Raw genomic sequence first — 19,595 nt, forward strand, 5'->3', positions numbered from 1 at the left:
TCCAGCAACATGATAATGTGTAGCAATGTTAACACCCAGGCCACAGCGTGTCACACATTGAATTGTCCTGGCAGCCCTTGAAGAAATCAGTTTACCTGCTTAAACTTAGCATACCCTAAAGAAAAATGCTTTAATGCTGAAGCCTTCTGTTAAAAGCATCAATTTTCACCAAAAAACCCTCAACCAAATACTATCAAAAATCTCCAAAAGAAATCATGAGCACTTGTTTTAAATTAGGCTAAAAAAAAAACATTAGGAGCAAACAGAAGGGAAAGGTTTATTACATAGTTAAGCAGCACTTCATTTGTAATGATTGTCAAGCATCCACACACAGTAAGTGAAAGGAACTAAACTTAACTCTCCCAAGCGGTGTCCTGCAAGTTTGACAAAATCCGTTTGCTTTCAATAAGTGAGGAAAACAATGAGAATATTTTGATTGTAGGTTATTTAAGTGTTTTCCGAGTGTCATCTGGAAAAAAAAAAAAGCTGCCTTTTCATAAGTATTTGCCTGTTTTTTGATGTTATTGTCAAGCAAACAAATATTACTGTACACTATGGGAAAGCAGTCATTACTGTTCTGAAGGGCTAGAATCTGAGAATGTTTGAAAGCACTTGAAGCATTGGCATATTATTTTTCCAGTGTAGCTTTCCAATGTAGTTTGAATTCACATGGACCATACGCCAGACTCCCCTTGCACCCACCAGCAATTACAGCCTTACCTGTGAGAGCCTCCTGTCCCTATAGCTGGGGTCCTCGTTAAGATTTGAGAAAAAAATACCCCCTAACACATAGGAAGCCCCAACAAACCAGGACTCCCCTCAGGCACATTTACTATGGACTAGAGTACACCAAGTATCAGATTGATCTGGACAGAGGTCCAACGTCTGCTGTGAAATATATCTTAAGTCAACAGCAGAAAGAGGCACTTGGAGAAAGGATTTATCTTTCTTTAAGACAGACTGCTAAAGTAGAACAGATAAAATATATTCTGAGGCAGTTTATTTCTCCTTAGTGTGAATGCAGAGAGGCTATTGCATTTATCTAATGCACACATCTAAAACACACATCTAATTTAGGCAAAAATTCCACTCCAGGAGACCCAAAAGAGACTAGGGGAATTTGAATTAATCTGACATAAAGAAGGAGACATGGTTCTCTCCTTTTATTTCATATCATATACACACCAATCACTGTTTTTTAAGTTGCAAGAAAATTAAGTCTAATTCCTTAGGTTTTTTCCTATGCAAAAAGGCCCTCAGGATCTAGAAATGCCTGCTACCATTCCATGTGTGCTTTGTTTACAAACCAGAATCTTGAATCCAGGTGAGTCAGCCAGGCACCCATCCCAGATATCCATCCCCATTCCTGGTGGTCTGACTGTGCTGAGGCACTGCCCAGGGCAGAGGAACACCTCAGTGTTGCAGCTGAAGGAGTCACAGAGATTTTGAACTGGATCCGCCCACAGATCTCAGATCCTGGTAAAGAATATTAACACGTTTCACGTTACGCCAGTCAATCTAAAATTACTAAATCGAGTTGTTACCAAGCTGTTCTCAAAAACTCTCAGGAGACGAATTGCCTAACTTTAAGTGTATTTATTTTTGTATGTGAAAACAGTGCGTTCCATCACTACTGGTTTTTCATGGGTTTTAGTCTCATTTTTAGTCTCATTTTCTGTTACAATTCACCCTGAATTACGGCCCTTATAGTGCAGTTCTTTTTAAGCAAGTTCTCTCTTCTCTTCACTAGAGGGCACCCCACAACCACATATGAGCAACTACCAGTCTGATAACATTACAGCAAGTAAAATAAAGTTCTTGATAGGACAGCTGAGTTTTAGACTGATAAATGAGGGACTAATTAAAACCAAAATTATTTCTGGTCCAATACTGCCATTACCAGAAGTTTCCCTGGAAGCTGATTACAGTTCCCATCAGTGAGTGAGTTCAATGGCTGTGACCACCTGCCCTAGGCCAGAATCAGACCAAGATCAAGAATTATTTTCATTTTTAGATGAGTTATTCTGCATCCAGTCTGCAACTGAGAATAATCCAAGTCAAGGGGGCTCGGTGTACAAGTGTTTTATTCCTGTATTTCTGACTGGAATAACTTAAGTAATGAAGTTTGTTTTCAGGAAAATAATTTATTAAAGCAGTGGTTACTTTGTATTCCTCAAAGGAAAACTCAAGGAAAAAAAAAAAAGTAATGCTATTCAAAGGATAGAAAAACAACAAAATTTAAGTTGCAGTTTTCTTGTTTTAAAAAGTTAACTCTAGAGAAGTATTAGCTCTTTAGAAGTATTCTGTGCAATTCTTACATGATCAGTTTTCACATGGAAAAGGTAACCAAATAACAATTGGTCTTGAAGCCATAAGCTGTCGGTTTATTAGTTATCTTTTTTTCCCAGCAAAATTAGGCCTTATGGTCCAAGCAGTGTGCTTTATTGTAAAAAATACAAATTATTATTAGATTATTTTAAAAATTATTAGATAATGTCTAAGATAAGAAAATTTTCATTGCTTACAGGTAACAGACAAAGTGTAGACAAGAAATAGGTAAGAAAAAAGCTGCTCACATCAAGAGCTAAAACTCTGTCCTCCTGAAACTTGTCTGATCATTTTCCCCAAAATTTGCAAAAAGAAAAGTACTCCAGAAGCCTCTGCTTATTGAAAGAGGCAATTTAATAAAACAGAAAATTGCTGAGCAACTTGTACTATGCACAATACTAATGTAAGTTTCAACACCTGTTTAAAGTTTCAACACCTCAGTAATTCTTCACCAATTTCTTATTTCAGAACTGGGAAAAGGCTGGAGGAGCAGGTATATTACACTGTTTAAGCTAGTGTATTTTCTGGAGTTTTTAAGAGATGTACTAAGTGCATTCTAAGGAATTCATTCTTTATGTTGAGAATTTAGTACTTTTAGTCTAAAAATAAAAACCAGGAAAACTTTATTCCATAAAGCTGAAAAATATCTCAGCTTCCTATTCTGTAGAGCAGGATCTTGCAGTTAATATTAACTATTGATGGATACTTCCTGGAAAATCCATCAATAGTTAAAAATGGCATGATTTTTAAAGAAGACTTCTGTGGTCTTTATCCCTTCAGTGCATTCCTGGCTGAAGTGAGGCAGAGCAGGGGTGTTTAATGAGATCACAGCCGTGTCTAAAGTGTGACCTGTTGGCTGGCAGAAGGCAGATACTTAAGAACAAATCCCAGTAGGTGGTGTAGCTTTTAAAATAAGGTTTTGTTTCCACAAAGATTCTGAGATCTATCAGCAGAGAAGGCAGGAGAGAGAGATTGCAGCGCACCCATCTGAAATTTAATCTAGAAGTTAAAGTTAGTGTAACAAAACTGAAGCTTTAGCTATAAAGAAAGTACTACTTTGAATGTACTTGGTGGAAATCAATGGGGAATGGCAAGCCCTATACTCTTAACAATTGTGTAAAAATCTTGTTAACACATCTATCTTAATACATATATTATAATACTAAAAATAGAAGCCATGGCATTCAAGCCAGAATGTGGTGTGCTACAGGCAACAGTAGCTCAGCTGGCAGACAAATCTGCCTAATCCAAGGAGAAAGGGATTGGGTGCTTTTAGTACTGCTCTGCTACTTCTTGTCTCTTGAAGGCTGTTACTGTTGGAAAGTGTTACTTTGTGTTGTGTCATCCATGCCTAGGAGAGGAGGCAGGAGCTTTGGTAGAGCGTGTTCCAGTTTGTCCTTAATGTATGGCAGACCAAGAGAAAATAATGCGTTGATGGATAAAAATCCCTTGATGCCAGGATTCCATTGGAGAGCATCTGGGAAATTTTGAAAGCTTTATTAGAGAGCGATGGGTGTTTTACCTGAAACACAGAGTAGATGGTAAATTACCTTGTCAATTTTGCTTCCTCTCCTTCCCTCTTCTCTGTTGCTTTTTCCTTTCTGTGATTTAAGCTGCCTGGTACAACCTCACGCTTCTCCTTCAGAGGAAAAGCGAGTCCATCTGTCCTTTCCTCTTGGTGCTGAGATGAATACTGCACTGTCAGCATGTTGTTATTGACCTCCCCAGGCTGGCCCAGCCGTGTCTGTGAGGAAGGAGTCTGTCCCTGAGGGGTTTGTCAGGGCTTTAAAAAGCGATGGATGTGCTTTGGTACAGGAGAGCAAAACTGTGGTACTGCCATGGCTGCAATTCCCCCGAGGCTAAAAGGCAGAGGGGCCTTTTCCCAATAGGAGTGTGTGTTTTGTAGCCAAAATGGTGCTTTGAAAAACCCCAAGTGCCTTTTTCTTTTTTGTTTGTTTTATGTTTTTTTGTGAGGTGGGGTTTATTTTCTGTGTTTAGTTTGTTTTGTTGGGTTTTTTTGTTGTTGTTGTTTTTGTTTTTTTGGGGTTTTTTTGTTATTACATAGCAGCGTCATTGGGATGTAAAGCAACACCATCACTGGTCACTTGGATTAACTTGTGGCTTCTGTGTGTCCTGCCTTTTTTTGTTTCTTTTGAAGTGAATTTATGGAACAAGTCCAGTCGTATGGCTTCTCTTCACTGGGTTTACATTTCTCACTGACTATGTTGAAACTTTGTTGAGGGCCGTTTATTATCGGTATGTTTATCGGTTATTTAGATGGAAAAGGGTTTCCAGCAGTGAGCTGCTCGGCTGTCAGAGCGGTGCCATGAGGGGGAAGCCGCTTTCCCCCCGCGCCTCGGGCCCTCAGGCCGCTGTTGGGCCGCTCCAGGCTTTTCCCGCTCTCGCGCCGGGCGGGATTGGCGCCAAGCCGGAGCTGCTGCTCCTCGTCCCTCCGCCAGGGGGCGCCGCCGCCGCCGCCGTGAGGGGGCCCCGCCGGCGCCATTTTGTGGCGGCGAGGCGGCGCGATGGCGGAGCGGGCTCCTGAGGGGCGGGTGGCGAGCGGTCCCCTCCGTGCGCTGAGAGGGGGCAGGAAAAGGCGCTGCAGCTCGGGGCATGGCTCAGGTGTAGTCTTGGCTTTGCAAAAAGGGAAGAAATAGCTAAGAGGGTTGGCCAGGGGTGAGCTGAGAGGAGGTGGCGAGTACTCCTTGCCGCGCCTGACCCGTGAGGGGAGGCTGGCAGCAATGGGGTGGGCTTTGGCCATTTCGGAAAGGCACGGCTGGTGAACTGTACTGTTCCTGAAAAAACTTAGTGCCAATGCTGGGAGGTGGCAAAAGGTGCCCGTTTGTTTAATAAAAAATGCTCCCGAGGGACCGAAAGGGACATCAAGGCCGTGAGGGCTGCAGGGGGAGAAACAGGTTCTGGGGACTGCGTGATTAAGGGAAGGCAATAAAATATGCTGACTGTGGTTGTGTTGCTTCTGAGGAGAAAACGGAGCTGCTTTTCCCACTTCGAGGCCTGTGGAAGGGCAGGGCAGAACAGGAGGTGCTGGAGGAGGCAGCAGTGCAGTGAGCAGATTGCAAACGCTTTCCTGTGGAAAAAAATTAAGGTTAGTGACAATGACTGACACATTACTGAGGGGTTTGTTGCTCTGTGCCACATGGCTGCATAACAAATATGTTTGGTTAATTCTATGAGTTTTACTACATAAGAGTTGATTAAGACAAGGAAAACTTTAAAAAAACCCCAAAAAGACAAGCTGAGACTTTTGGCTAGTTTATGTGAATATAGAAAATGTTTAGGAGAGAAAAAGCTTCTCACATGTAACTGGTGAAAGCTGTGGAACTCAGCCAGGTTTGTAAACAGGGAGAGATGGTCTTGGGTTTCCTTTGGAGTATCGAGTAAGGTTTTTTTTGTCCGTGTTCATTGTCTGGGGTTTTATAAAGCGTGAATGGTCTTCATTGTTCAATTAAGAATTAAAGTCAGGAATTTCGTGCTGATTTCCCTTTGGGGCAGCAAGAATGAAGATTTTTGTTCTGACTTGAAATTTTTTGTAGTTGTAAAGGAGAATGCAAACAAATTGTAGGCCTAGATGTGCTAGAGTACTGCACTGGGTAGCCCAAATATTTGAGGCAGAGTAGCAGAAATACTTACTATGAGCTAAGTGCTCTGGCAGTAATTTGGACACAATATTGCAAGAACAAAAATGTTTAACGTCTGTTGAAGAGCAAATAATATGCATTTCTAGTGGAGTTTTCTGTTTGTGCATGGCAATCTCTAGTGGATTTGCACTACCACTGTTTACTTGGGCAGCCCATGAGGCACACCATGTGCAGTCACTCCTATTTTTAATTATGTTAATTTAAACACTGAGAAATGCAATTGGGATTGCCATCAGTGTTCAAGAACACTTAAAAGTAATTGTGGGAACGTGCTTAGAACATATAAACAACAGGAAGAAAGAAGGTGAATTCAGTCAGCTGAAAACTTGTGAAGGTCAACATGTGCTGTAAACGTGCAATAAAGATTTCTTCCACAAACGGTGTGGTTTTTTTACTTGTGTCATACCTTTTGGTTTGGACAAAATTTGACAGGTGTGTACAGAGGGAGAAACGGAGGTGAAACAAATGCCAGGAGGCTGGATGCGTTGGGATGGTAAGTGTTGATGGTAAGTATTGCAGAATCCTGCAGGGGTGTCACACAAGGTATTGCTCTATGAGGGTGTGTGATTGTCTGTCATGGACTCTGAGTAGGCACGTGAGTGTTTTGTCTCAAGCAGGTTTTGTTAAGCTGTGGCCCAGACACTGAACAATGCAAGTTTGTTTTTTGTTTTCAGGACAAATTGTGTTTTACAGGAGTTGGAGGCTTTTAAAAAATTGGTTGCAGCTAAGATGATAAAATCTTTATCTGAATGAATGTATACTTATTTTACTTACATGTGTGTTTTACACAGCATTATTTTACTTGATAAAACTCATGTGTTTCTGTAGTGATTCTTGCTGGGTTTGGTGAGCAGCAGGTGAGGAGAGCAGGAAGCACAGTGCGAGTGTCCCTCTTAGTAGCAAGGGCCTGACTGGAGTGTCAAATCAACAGATTTATTTCAATTCATTAACTTATATTTTTAAGCAAAAGGTTTATGATCACTTGATGGTTCCCATGCACAGCTGACCCTGACTTGCACTGTCAGGGGATGGGAGGAGGCTGCTTTCCTTCAGTGGGTCATGGGCATCTGCTGGAAAGGTGTTGAGAGTGTTTCTTGTGCTCAGACAGGAGCTTTATTGGGTATGGTTTGTGCTTTTAGTTCTGTGGTTTGTGAGGGACTTCTTATTTCTTAAGGTGGTTGAACGGGGCTCATAATTTAATATTGTGGTTTGTGCATTTTGTGCCACTGTAATCATCACCTGCTGGGCACTCACCTCTGAAGTTTTAGTGCCAGAGCTCTTTGCTTGGAGAGTGGGAGGATGCAGAGTACCATGTGCTTTAGAAGTAAAAGTATTTCAGCAATGCAAGATTGCTTCCATTTAAACAACATAGAGAAAAAGGGTGCAACCCTGAATTATTTTTTCCTGTTTTTCCCAGTTTGAGGAAGAAGTGTTTTATTGTAATGTTAGGCACACAGGGATAAGTGGCTGGTTGTTAGATTTTATTTATGTGTGTATTGCCTGCTTTCTGCAGATGTACATTACCAGCACCTCTGACAGGCTGGTATTTGTTAAAATGGGTAACGTGGATCTTTAGCGTCTCTCGTGTGTGTTTATCTAATTGTTGGTCAAGCAGCACGCCTTTGCTGCACAGGTAATCATTTGAAAGCACTTGGCTTTTTTTTTTGAGCCAACTCGGGTGTCAGTTCTGTCTAAGCAGTTTGTCTGACAGACAAGTGGGCAGAAAGGACTTTTACCTAGACCTATTATAGTCATATAATAGGCAGCTCAATTTTGTTGTCATGACCTCCCCTCTATTTAATGCTAAGAAGATATTGTCAGCTAAGGCAGTCCAAACTTATTTTGTCACTGCTTGTCTGTTTGGAGGAAGGACACACATGTATTCCACACCCTTAATATGGAACAACTTTTTAGGTTATTAGGGTCTGCCTTCCCTATTTTTAATGAAAGAGTGGAGAAGCTGCATATCCCTGGCACCCAGGGCCAGAAACCTTCCTAGAATTTGCACAGGCTCCATGGGAGGCAGAAGGTATTTATTTGATTTGATTCTGAAGGCTCTGCAGGGTGGAGAAGGGCTATTGAATTTTAACAGCTGGAAAGCTGATCCCTTTCCAAGGCCAGGTGCCACACAGCTATTCCCACTCTGCCTGCTGTCCTTGGCTTCCCCCTTCCCTGGGGACTCAGGGATCTCCATCCCACCCCTGTCCCCACTGCCTGCCTGTGGAAGTTCAACGAGCATTCCCTGTTGAACCCACAGGTGGTTGTTTTTGGACAGCTGAATAGGTCATGCTTACTAATTAGCACTTTCCAAGGAAGGAGCCGTGGAGCACACTGTGCAGGGACAAACGGGCATGTCTCTGTGCCTGGCTAAGCAAAGACAGGGCTTTTTTTAAGGTAAGCCCTTAATTGCCTGGTATCTCAAAACTCACCGATTTAACTTTATTAATTAATCCATTGCTTTGTCAGTGAAGCTTCTCTCTGACACTCACAAGGTACAGATTCTTCATTATATTGCATTCAGTAGCTTTTTACATTAATCCATATAATTACCTTTTCTAAATTTGAATTTGCTGTGTCTTTATTCTTCATAATTGGTGCATCTATTAGGAAGAAGTTGATATTTCTCTACTATGTCCTTGTTAATTCTAATTCTATCCCTCATTTACATAATAAACTTTTTGGGGCGATTTCTTTAGGAACATTTCATGCCTAATAAGAAGCAATTTGCTTTCCTTCATTAAGTGCATTAAAACTTCATGTCCCAGACATCACTGACTGTAAACATTTGATTCTGCTCAAATTTAATGCGCCAAGGCATTTTGCTCTGCCGTATTAGGTATATTTATGTGCTATGTTCTGGATTGTTAGCTGCTAATGGGACTTTGGCTCTTACTGCTCTTAAGGCCTGAACAGTCACTTCATTTTAATGAGTTCGTTATTTGCTGCCTTCTGAGTGGAAGACAGCAAATTTTTCTTTTAATTAAAGGTCAAAACACCTCTGGCTGAGGGAAGTGTAGAGGTTATCAAATCCTTAGAGAAGGCAAATGAATGACTTTGTGTGATTTTGATGCCAAGGATGGGCGGTCCAGGCTGAGGTAGAAGGTGCCTCTCTGGGGAACAAAACTCCAATCCTGCAGGTCACAGACAGGGACTGGTGATCCCTGAAAACTTCAGTTAAACCAAAAATGGATTCATTCTGGGAATTGATGCACAGATCCTTGTCTATGTTTCAGGTTCAAAAGTCTCACCACATGTGGGAAAATTACACTCAGATCAAAACTGAAGTACTGCTGTTCCTCAGATCACTCTGGAATAGAACCTGGCAAAAAACTCAAACCTGCACCCTTGAGGAATTCAAGTGGTGCAGTGTAATTGTGGAAAAGTGATAGAATCCTTCTGTCTATGCAGTAACTTCCTAGGGAGGAAACTCCTGCTAACAGGAAGCCCTTTTACTTGGCTTTTCCAGCCTTTTTCTATGTACACTGGAATGCTCCTTCCAGGGAAGTGGTAGAATCACCATCTCTGGGTGTGTTTAAAAAAACACTGGACATGGCACTTGGTGCTATAGTCTAGTTGAGGTGTTAGGGCATAGGTGTGACTGATCTTAGAGGTCTGTTCCAGCCTCGTTATTCTGTGATTCTGTGTGAGTGCCCGCAGCCAGCCAGCTGCTCCCAAGCTCCCTGAGCGCACCCTAGAGGAGCAGCGTCTTTCAAGAGTAATAATGGCTGATGGCAATAATAACCCAGTGAAAAATCAGAGTTTGCCATCCTTTCCTAGGTCTCCTAACAGTTGAAACTCTTGGCTTTCCTCTCTTCTCATATACAGGAGCACCCTGGTTGTGAACCCTTGTGGTACTAGGTCTCCAGCACTTGGGAACAGGGAGGAGAGCTGATCTCACCCGCACATAGAATACTTGCATGGCATTGTCTTAAAAAAGACAATGCACATCCTGTGAATAATGCCAAGAGTGCTAAATTGAGACAGAAAGGTCGGGGAGGAAGGTTTGGTTTTTGCTTAAAGCAGATTGCTGTTTCAGAGCCATTCATATGGATTTTGGTGGCAGCCAGAAAGTGGCATTATGGGGGCAGTTAACTTTTAAATCTACTTGCTTTTGATCTTAATCATTAAAGACAGCACTTTTCCCTCTAAATATTCCCATTGAAAACTGTAGCTACTTGCATTGTAAAGTATGAATTCATGTAAAACAGGATCATTAAACTGGGAAAAATATGTTCAGCAAACTATCAAGCTTTTAATTATAGTTGTTACACTAAATTCCCACTCATTTCTAGTGGAAATGAGAAATTCTATTACTCTCACAGCTGAAGGTAATGCTATAATTTTATTTTATATGGGAATAGCTGTTTGGAAATGACAAATACTGAATTGCTGTGACAGGCTTTGCTTGGGTAATGCTCTGCTAGCCCAACAGGACTGTTTGGCAAGGTGTACATCCAGATCCTGGAAATAATTTGCAGCTGTAAGATGAGAAAGAGCTAAAAGCTGGGTGCTATTTTTCCTTTGTGGAAAACCTTCCTTATACCTCAAGCTCTCTATTGAGCTGTGCATTCCCCTTGTTTACCTCCTCTCTGCTCATCTGGGGTTCTGCACAGCCCGTGTGTTAGCTCACCAGTGAAATGAACAATCCAGAATATTTCTGTGGGTGCAATCTCAGCTGGCTTTGAGCAGTTGAAGAGCAGAAAGGTGGTTTTAGCCATCCTATAGTGGGCTCTTTCCAGGCACAGGTTTCCTGCCCAAAATTCCCTCTGGTCTTTAACACTCACCTTGCAATGTTTACAGCAGGGATGGTGGGTTTTGTTTCCTGATAATGTACTGGGAGCTGTGCCCAGTTACAGCAGAAATAGGAGGGGAAAGCATATGGGAAAACATATTCCCTTTCCTAATAACAAATACAGAGGAATTACACTTTATAATACCACGGACATGTTTGTTTATGATGCACATAAGTCTTGGGATATGTTACTAGGAAGAGACCTGCAGAGCTTTTTACTAAAGAATTCACATTCTGCAGCTGAACCTATTTTTTAAATGTAATGCATTATTATTATTATTGTTGTTATTGTTACTATTAACCATGCAGAGCATAGCCTCAGCAGTTCACACTTGTCCCTGGAACTCGTAAATCAATAAGATTATAGAGTATTTAATATCTATTAATTATAGATTCATATAGATTAATGCTTATTTATGCATGTATATTCAATTAATTCCCAAACGTTTGTGCTAATTTGTTGAAAAACCTACAGTAAATATTATTACAAAGGAGGTCTCCAGTCTTGTGGCCCTCAGGGGTTAAATATTACTGGGAAATGGACAAAGCACTTTGATCCTCATCCCCTGAGCCTGTCTCCCTGTCCTGCTGTTCACCAGGCTGCTTTTCCCCAGGTCCAGCCTCCTGCCCTCTAGAAACAATTGGGTCTCCACCAAAAAAAGCACTTGTACTATCAAGAATCACTGACAGCTTGAAGAGCCAATATTTCATCAGGTTTGGGCCAGGCAGGCAAATAGAGTCTGCTGTCAAAAATGTGAATTCCATCATTTTTTATACCATTTTTTACTTGAAGGGCTGATGTTTTGGGGTGAAAAACACACAGGTGCTGAAGCCAATGGATTTAATTGAGTCTGATTCAATCCCAGCAGTTCAAGTGGAATATTGAGACAGCTTTTAGGAATTGCCTCAGTGTATGTATTTTAGATTTAATATGTAATGTAAAAGCTCCATTAATAATTCTGTCTTTTAAGTAAAATGAAGAGGCAGCAAAAACCTGAAATATCCATTTCCTGGGAAATTCTTGTATTAGAGGAGTGTCTCAGCAAAGTGTGAATTACTTGTAATTTTTAATTTCTGGAAGAGCAGCAAATCCAAGGCTACATTTAACTATCGTCTTTGGAATTTATTTTTTTTTTAAATATTCTACAAACTGCCCCCTTTTCCTTTAGTCTGCCAGAGCAGATGAGCTGGCAGAACACAATTTTGTTTGAATCATATTCCAGTGAAACATTGTACATTTCATAAATCAACATTTTGCCACAGGAAGCTGTTTCAGTGGAGCAATCCAGGTTGATCAAGTAACAGGAATGTAAACTGCATTTTCCTCTGCCTTGTCACTTTGCCATTTTGGAAGGATTTTCCACCCATTTATAAGTATAAGGATAAATGGCTAAACAAGTAGGAGGAGGGAAAATTAAAATCCTAACCTCTAACTCTTTGAATTTTTCCATATCTTGATTATAAAGTTTTGGGAAGGTGGTATTAGTTTTAATAGATTTAGTTTGTGTTTTTTTAAAACTAAATTCTAAAATTCCAATTAAATGATGGCATCAATTAAAAAATTCAAGTCTGACATAAGGGATTCATCCTTTTCCAGTCAGAAGTGTTAAAAGTAGCAGGCATGTGATGTGCCAGAGAAGCTGAGTGTGTCCCACATCACAGATCCCACTTGTGTTTGGGTGTTGTCGGGATGAAAAATGGGAGCAGCAGACTAAGAGAGTGCTGGTAATTAGCAGAAAGAACAGAAACACAGACAAGAGCAAGGCTTGCAAATATTTAGAGAAAATTTTCATGGCTTGGTAAAGGACATGTAAAATTTGTGCTTCTGAAGGGGAAAAAAATACTTGATCAATGGCTTTGTTTCCTAAAGAAAGCCATGAAGTGTTTTAACTAATACTCTGGTTTGCAGGAAGTTCTTATTAGCTTGTCCTTTAATTTTCTGGTAAACACTGAAAATTAAATTCTTAATGGAATTGAATAAAAATAGTTTTGTTTTCTCCCTGACATTTTTGGAGAGAAATTCTTAACTAACTTAACTTAATATCTTAAGATATTCTCTATAAAATGTGTGTGACTATTTAAGTTATAAATTACCATATTTAACATTAGAAAATTTGTTGACACAAAATGACAAAGTTATTACTAAGTAGTTACTAAATAGTCTTATATTAGAATTTCCCATGAGGTGAAAAAAACTCTGTAGTACTTTGTTGGGGTTTTTTTTGTGCCTGGATCGAAAGAAGACAGGTGGAGGTGTAGAACACTGATAGTAAAAGCAGTAACTGAAGGGATCTTTGGCCATATTCACAGAAAAGACAAAGGCCCTAAGACTTCATTTCTGTGAGGATATGTATATAAAGCTATAGGGGTGGATGGATATGTCTAAGGATTTGAAACCAGACATAGTCAAGTATTTGGTTTTATGCTTCATTGTGACACAGAGGTTGACAGAAAACTCCTGGTTAATTATTGCTAAGTAATTGAAGTCTCAAATTTCTCGTTTTCTCTGGGAGATTTTCTGTTTCTCACCTGTTTGTGCATCCCTCCCTGTCCCCACCCTTTTCCTGTGCACTGCCACTTGCACATCATTTGAATAATGGCAAGAGTGCTGAATTGAGCTTTTGCTCCAAGTGTTCCTCCTGCTCCCATTTGGATGACAAAGGCTTATTTAAAGTCACTTAAGTAACGCTGCTCCTGAAGGAGCTGCATTATGGATGGGCTCCTGCTAATGTGTTTATTGCTGCTTCAAGTGCTTTTAAGGCAATAATTATGACTGCTCTTGCAGTCTGCACTGCTTGGCCCTTCTACAAGGCCATTCCATCATTTCAGAGGGTTGTTTTCTGTGCAGGAAGCAGCTTCTAGGGCTCCTTTTAAACTAATATGTGTTGTTTTAAAGCTCAGGTTAATGCAGGTCTCTGGAGGGGTTGATATTAAGCAGATGTGGTTTTGGGCTCCTATGGATTCCCTAAGTGAGGCTAAATTAAATAGAGTACCACGTGTATCGTGGAAATATATTCCATTTTGATATAACCTATGACTTCAGAATTAGTTTGGAGAAAGGATTTGAGAAATAAGTACAAATCCAGGAAATCAGTACAAGTGTAGAAGAGAAATGTGATACAAGTCAGCTTGGCACAGTATGTGAGCACCAGAAATCTGAGTTTGACCTGGAATTTCTATATTATAAAATGTATTGTGACATTTTTTAAAACATCAAATTTTAAAACGCTTTTCAAAATGAAGTTCTCTTGAGTTCTTATAGCCAGAATGAAGGATGATTTCTCTCACTTTTTTTAAATAATTAATTTGTTGTTTTGTGGAATGTTAGACTTTTTTCCTTGGGGGAAAAACCCTCAAACTTCTGAGATTAATTCTGTGGTGCTTGTACAAACAATACCAAATTGAACCCTACAGATCAAAAAACAGTGTGTTGCCTGGGACAGAAGAGTACCAAGTGAGTTTTTAAACATTGAGGAAAATCTTGCTAGGGAGATAATTGTTTAATAAATTAAAGAGGTAGAAAGTTTGGGCCACCAGAATGTGTTTTGTGGCAAGACTCTATGAAACACTGTCAAGACACCCTAATTTTGAGTGGGAAGCTGGCAGATGAGAGAACCCCAAATCTATTCAGAAGGGTCCTTGGATAGACAGTCAATCCATCAGGCTGCCAAGGAGAAGGATACAGGTTCTGCTGGTGGCAAGGGAACTGTGGTTTTAAACTACACTGCTACTGAAGTTCTGAATGAAAGAACAGGCCCTGTTGAAACAAAAGAAGTATGAAACATTCTGTCTGATGTGTCTTGACAAGGCACTTGAGCAGTTTTCAACACTCAAATAATTTCAGAAAGAATTGGGTGATTTAAGAGATCTGAACAAGGAAAATATTGAATTAACTGTCATCTCTGATGAAGCAGAACGGAGCAGGCACTCCCATTTTGAAAAAAAGATTATTAAAGTTTTCATGTAATGCCTCTCAGCTGCTTTTTGAATTAATTTTTAAGGACTTTGAGACTGTCCAAAAATGGGAGCTGCAGACTCCACTTCATTGTGTCACTCTCAAGTGCTTCAGAAGGTGACAGAAGTGGCACCCAGCCTCAGTGACTAATGCCTGGCTGTCTGCTCTGGGTTCCTGTGCTCACCTTCTTCCTGGGCTTGCCATGGCCATGGTTACTTTACTGGAAGGGGCTTATTATGATTGAAAGGGAATCAGGGTGACTGTTTTATCTCAGGACTGACCATTCTGCCATACCTGGTGGTGTGGCCCAGACATTTCCAGTAGTTCCACCTGAAAGCAGCTGTCCTTGCACAAAAACCAGGGATAATCATATGCTGGAGAGATGGAGCAGATGAGCTCAGCTCCCTGCTGTGCCAGTACTTTTAAATTCAGAATTGCCAGGAAAGATGCAACTGCAATATGATTTTTTGTCTTGAAAACACTAAAATGAGCCAGAAATCACAGGCTTTAAGTGTTCCAGGCATTTTAATGATGGTGAAGGGCAAAGACAAAGTGCAGACTGTGGCAGTGAGGGTGTGTCAGAGACAAATTGTTATTTCCACTGAGGTAGGTGGAGCTCAGAGGAGGAGGCAGCAGGGGAAGGCAGACAGGCTGCAGGGAGAAGGGAGGCCTGCAGTCAGCACTAACAAATGACATTGCCAAGCATGGCTCCATCACTTTACTGCAGCTCAGAAAGTCCCAGGATCCTCCCATCCCTGTAGTGACAATTAGAGGGGTTACAAAAAGGGGAAATGGAGCTTTTAGGGAAGGGGGCTCTGGGATATGGTGGGGTTGGGACAGGTAGTTTCTCCTTGATTATCTCAGCAGCTCCAGCTGGGAGAGTGGGATAAGACAGGGGAACAGGTGGTTCCTGACTCCACCCAGAAGAAGGTTTGTTGCAGTCTAAATCCTGGAGCTGAGAGGAGGGTAAGTAAAAAGCTAAAGCTTTTTGTTTCATTTGGAGTGGGGTTTTTTGTTGTTTATTTTATTTATTGAAGGGTAGATGCCTTAGCTTACCCTGTAGTCTTGCAGGGTTTTTGAGTTAACAGTAGGAGGTGTATTTGTGAAAGGTGCTGGAAAACTCTGGTGGCTGCGTGGAGCTCTTCCTGGGTGAGTAAGTATTGCACTGGCTCATACTATGGCAACAGGAAAAATAGCAATACTTCAGCAAGTTCTTACTCCTTGTTTGGGAAATGCAAACCTCTTTGTGCTCAGTTAAAAGCACACTTTAAGGGTGTAAGCTTTGTGTTTTTTCTGTGTGGCTCTCCCAGAGACAGCATAAAAAAACATTTCCAGGAGTTTTTTTGCCAAATCACTGATGCCAGTGATACTGGACTCATGTGGCTGGGAAGCAGGATCATTTACAAGAGCACAAATTCACTATTTCTGCAAATTAACTGAAGAATTCTTTTGCCTTGAAAGATCAAGCATTGAGATAATATATTGGCAGGCAGGAAAGGGAGAAATTCATTTGCAAAGGCTTGCTAGGCTCAAGATAGAACTCCACAAAGCTGGGAAAAACAGCTTTCTGTGGCTCTGCTGATTTCCTGTAAATTACTTAGCCAGACATGATCTTGCACAACTTCTTCAACACCAGGGACTAGGAGATCTTCTGTGGTAAACAGAGCCCATAATAACCCTGTTCTCTAATCTCTGTTTCTGTAGCTGATGCCACCCTTTATAAAAGTGTGTGTGTGTGTCTATATATATATATATATATATATATCTCCCTGAGGCACCTAATTGAGAATTAGCTTTGTGAGGGAATAAGAACTTTTGGGTTGCAGAAAGTCATTACACAGGCACAGGCTGACTTGTTTGATTACTGTTACATGCCAATATTGTTATCAGGATACTGGATGGGTATTAAAGCATTCCTGAGGGATTTGGGTGGGCATGGCACCTTTGGAGAGCCTAGCAGAGAGTCCCTAAACCTCCGCTCTCTGTGAGCAGCCACAGCCCTTCCTCCCAAAGGCAGGGCAAGGATTGCCATCACTGAAATATCAGCCTCCTAAGTAGTTATTTTTGCCTCTCAAGCAAAGCTGCTGTGCCTTACATGGTGAAGGCAGCTCTGCTGGTTCTTAATTGCCTCCTTCCCCAGTGACTTGGGAGATTGTTCTCTAACTGGCTGTAATTACCCTTTTCTGTAAGCTAACCAAAGTGCACTCTGCTTTCAGTGTTATGCTGCTGATTAACAGGATTCTGTTCTGTGGGTTAATGTAAGCTGGGAATGTCCAGTCTGTAGGAACAGACTGATTTGTGTTGTATAGCAAGTGTTTGTGAGATACCCCGAGGAACAAATCTCTGCCAGGTTTGAAATTAAATCCATAATGTTGAGGACAGAGTATCTGTGAGTGCTCAAGTTGCAGGGTGGATTTATGTGTGAAACATTCACCTAAAAATGGGAGATAAACTTTTTATTGTCCCCAAAAGAGAGCTTGAGGGGAAGGTTGGTTCTGAGCCTGTGCCTGCAGAAGATTTCTGCCTGTGGTTGGTGTTTGTGGTGTGATTACTTGTGTGAGGTGAGGAGGGGATTTATCCTGTGAGTGGCACTTCTGGTGTTTTTGTGAGGAAAGTGGGCTGCTAATTGGGCACTGCAGAAATGTGGGAAAAATGAAAGCTTCCTTTTGTACCCTGACTCAAACATAATGAACGAAAGAAGGCTCACCATGCATTGCTTGAAGAAAAAGAAATGAAAAAGGTCTGAATCCCAGGCAGATGTTTTTCCTTGTTATTGTCTAGATATTCAGCAGTGTGGGCAGGTTGGTTTTCAGATGGATAAAGGCATGCTGCACATAAATATGATTCTGAATGCTTTTAACAGCATCCAGCTCTTACCGCAGCCCCTGGATGTGGAGTTTTCTGCTGTGTCTCCTATAATGAGCACGGAAGTGTGGCTGCTGTGCCAAGCACAGCTGGAAAGGTTTGCCTGGCAATGTTGTTGACTGCTGGACAGTAATGGGGGTGACTTGGGTTTTTTCCTGCATAATGAGGTGATTGCAGTGAGAGCTCAGCTCTGAATCTCCAAGTGTCCCTGTGTGGACACTGCTCTGCTGGCAGTGGGGGCCCTTGAACTGCTGTGGAACAGCAACATGAAGGCTTCCTTAGTGCAGCAAACCATGTCAGAAAGACACTCTCAAAAAGGTGCAGGCAGGAAGCTATTGCTGAAAAACTTGCTTCACAAGTGCCTTTGGAGTGAGTTTCCTCTTGTGTACGAGCCCTTGCTCAGAGCATTTCCCTGGGTATTTCCAGAGAGAGAGCACTTGATTGCTGGGCTTGTGCACAGTGCTCAGATCTCAAAGGCACCAGGCACTCCCAAGTGCTTGGTGCTCAGAATCAGCTCTGATGAGCATTCATACACCTGGTGTGGCTAATGGGATTACCCCAAGTGTTCTGATGTACAAAATTGTTTCAGTTGTATGTGAGACTACTGCTCTTGCTGGGTATTTGGCTACCCCAGTGGTCTGGAGAGGAGGCAGATGAATATAGAAATTTTAGAAATGCAAATAAGGGTTTAGAAATGAAATAGAAATCTCCTTTTAAAAACAAAAGGCTTGCTTATTGTTCCTGAAAGCATTGGGTATTTGCAGGAAAAACCCTCCAGAATAAATGCTGGAGAATGTGATATTGCATGCTTAGGGATTCAATTAATCTCTGACTATGATTCCCACATGTGGAAAATGGCAAGAAATAACTGTCATGCTGTTGAGTTCTGTCTATTCTTTCCAAGCTGCACCCACCTTTGAGAATTACCCTGAACAAATTTAATGGTATCCCCAGATATAACAAATCAGGAAAATAAGCGTGGAAGAGGCCCCAGTGAGTAGCCTGTGGGCCTTTCACTCTGTCAGATGGTTATGTCACTTGCTCAAGTGCATGCTGTGCTTCCACCCTGTAACTGTTAACTTTAAATGCTTACCTGCTAGTCTGGTAATGAAAATTATCCTGCTAACTCTTAAAAGTCATGCTGGGGCTGTGACTTCTTCAGGCTCTCTTTTTCCTTTTGCTCTTTTTGGTTTTTTTAAATGCAATGATGGTGAGGTTTTAAAAGGCAACCATCTTGTACTCTTCTGGCTGACAGCAATAGAGAGAGAAATAATACAGAACAGGCCTCTAGAAGATATTATATATGTGCACGATATTATATATGTGCAACATGTGTATGCCCCTGCATATACACATCCATGAGTGCATCTCTGTATGTATGTGGGAAAAATGGCTTTTAATCTCAGGCTGTGGTTTATGTATCTGCTGGCTGCACTTGTGCACTTCCAGCTCTTACCAGGAAAAAGAGCTGCTCAGCTTTTTCAAGCTTTGCCTCCTTTTAAACCCCCATTAGCACGCACCCATGTCTGGGATGGTATCCCCCAGTTCTTGCCTTACCTTCACATTGTTGACATTCCCTCCTTCCCCATGAAGACGTCGATGTCCACGGGAATGTACCTCTCCAGGGAGAGTGTCAGATTTTCCCCTGACGGGAAGGAGATGGTGTTGATGAAGATGAGCTTGTGGAGCCAGAAGGTCAGGTTGTTCCCAAAGAGGACTCTCTGGATGGCACCGTGCAGGCCCAGGTCCTGGATGATGGTTGCATGGAGAGCAGCATGGGGTAGCGAGGCCGGGGTGGGCCTGGTGGGCTGCAGGACAAGATGTTGGCTGGAACAGCCCCTGGAAGTAGAGCACAGAGGTGGTGGGTGCATATTTCATGGCAGACTGCTATTACAGCGCCCTGCATGGGGTCGCTGGGGGTGAGAGAAAGACGAGAATCTTGTTTCTTGATCAGAAGGCTGGATTTATTGATATATGATATATAATACATTATGAC

Source organism: Ammospiza caudacuta, chromosome 4 (assembly GCF_027887145.1).
Source record: "Ammospiza caudacuta isolate bAmmCau1 chromosome 4, bAmmCau1.pri, whole genome shotgun sequence".
NCBI lineage: Eukaryota > Metazoa > Chordata > Aves > Passeriformes > Passerellidae > Ammospiza > Ammospiza caudacuta.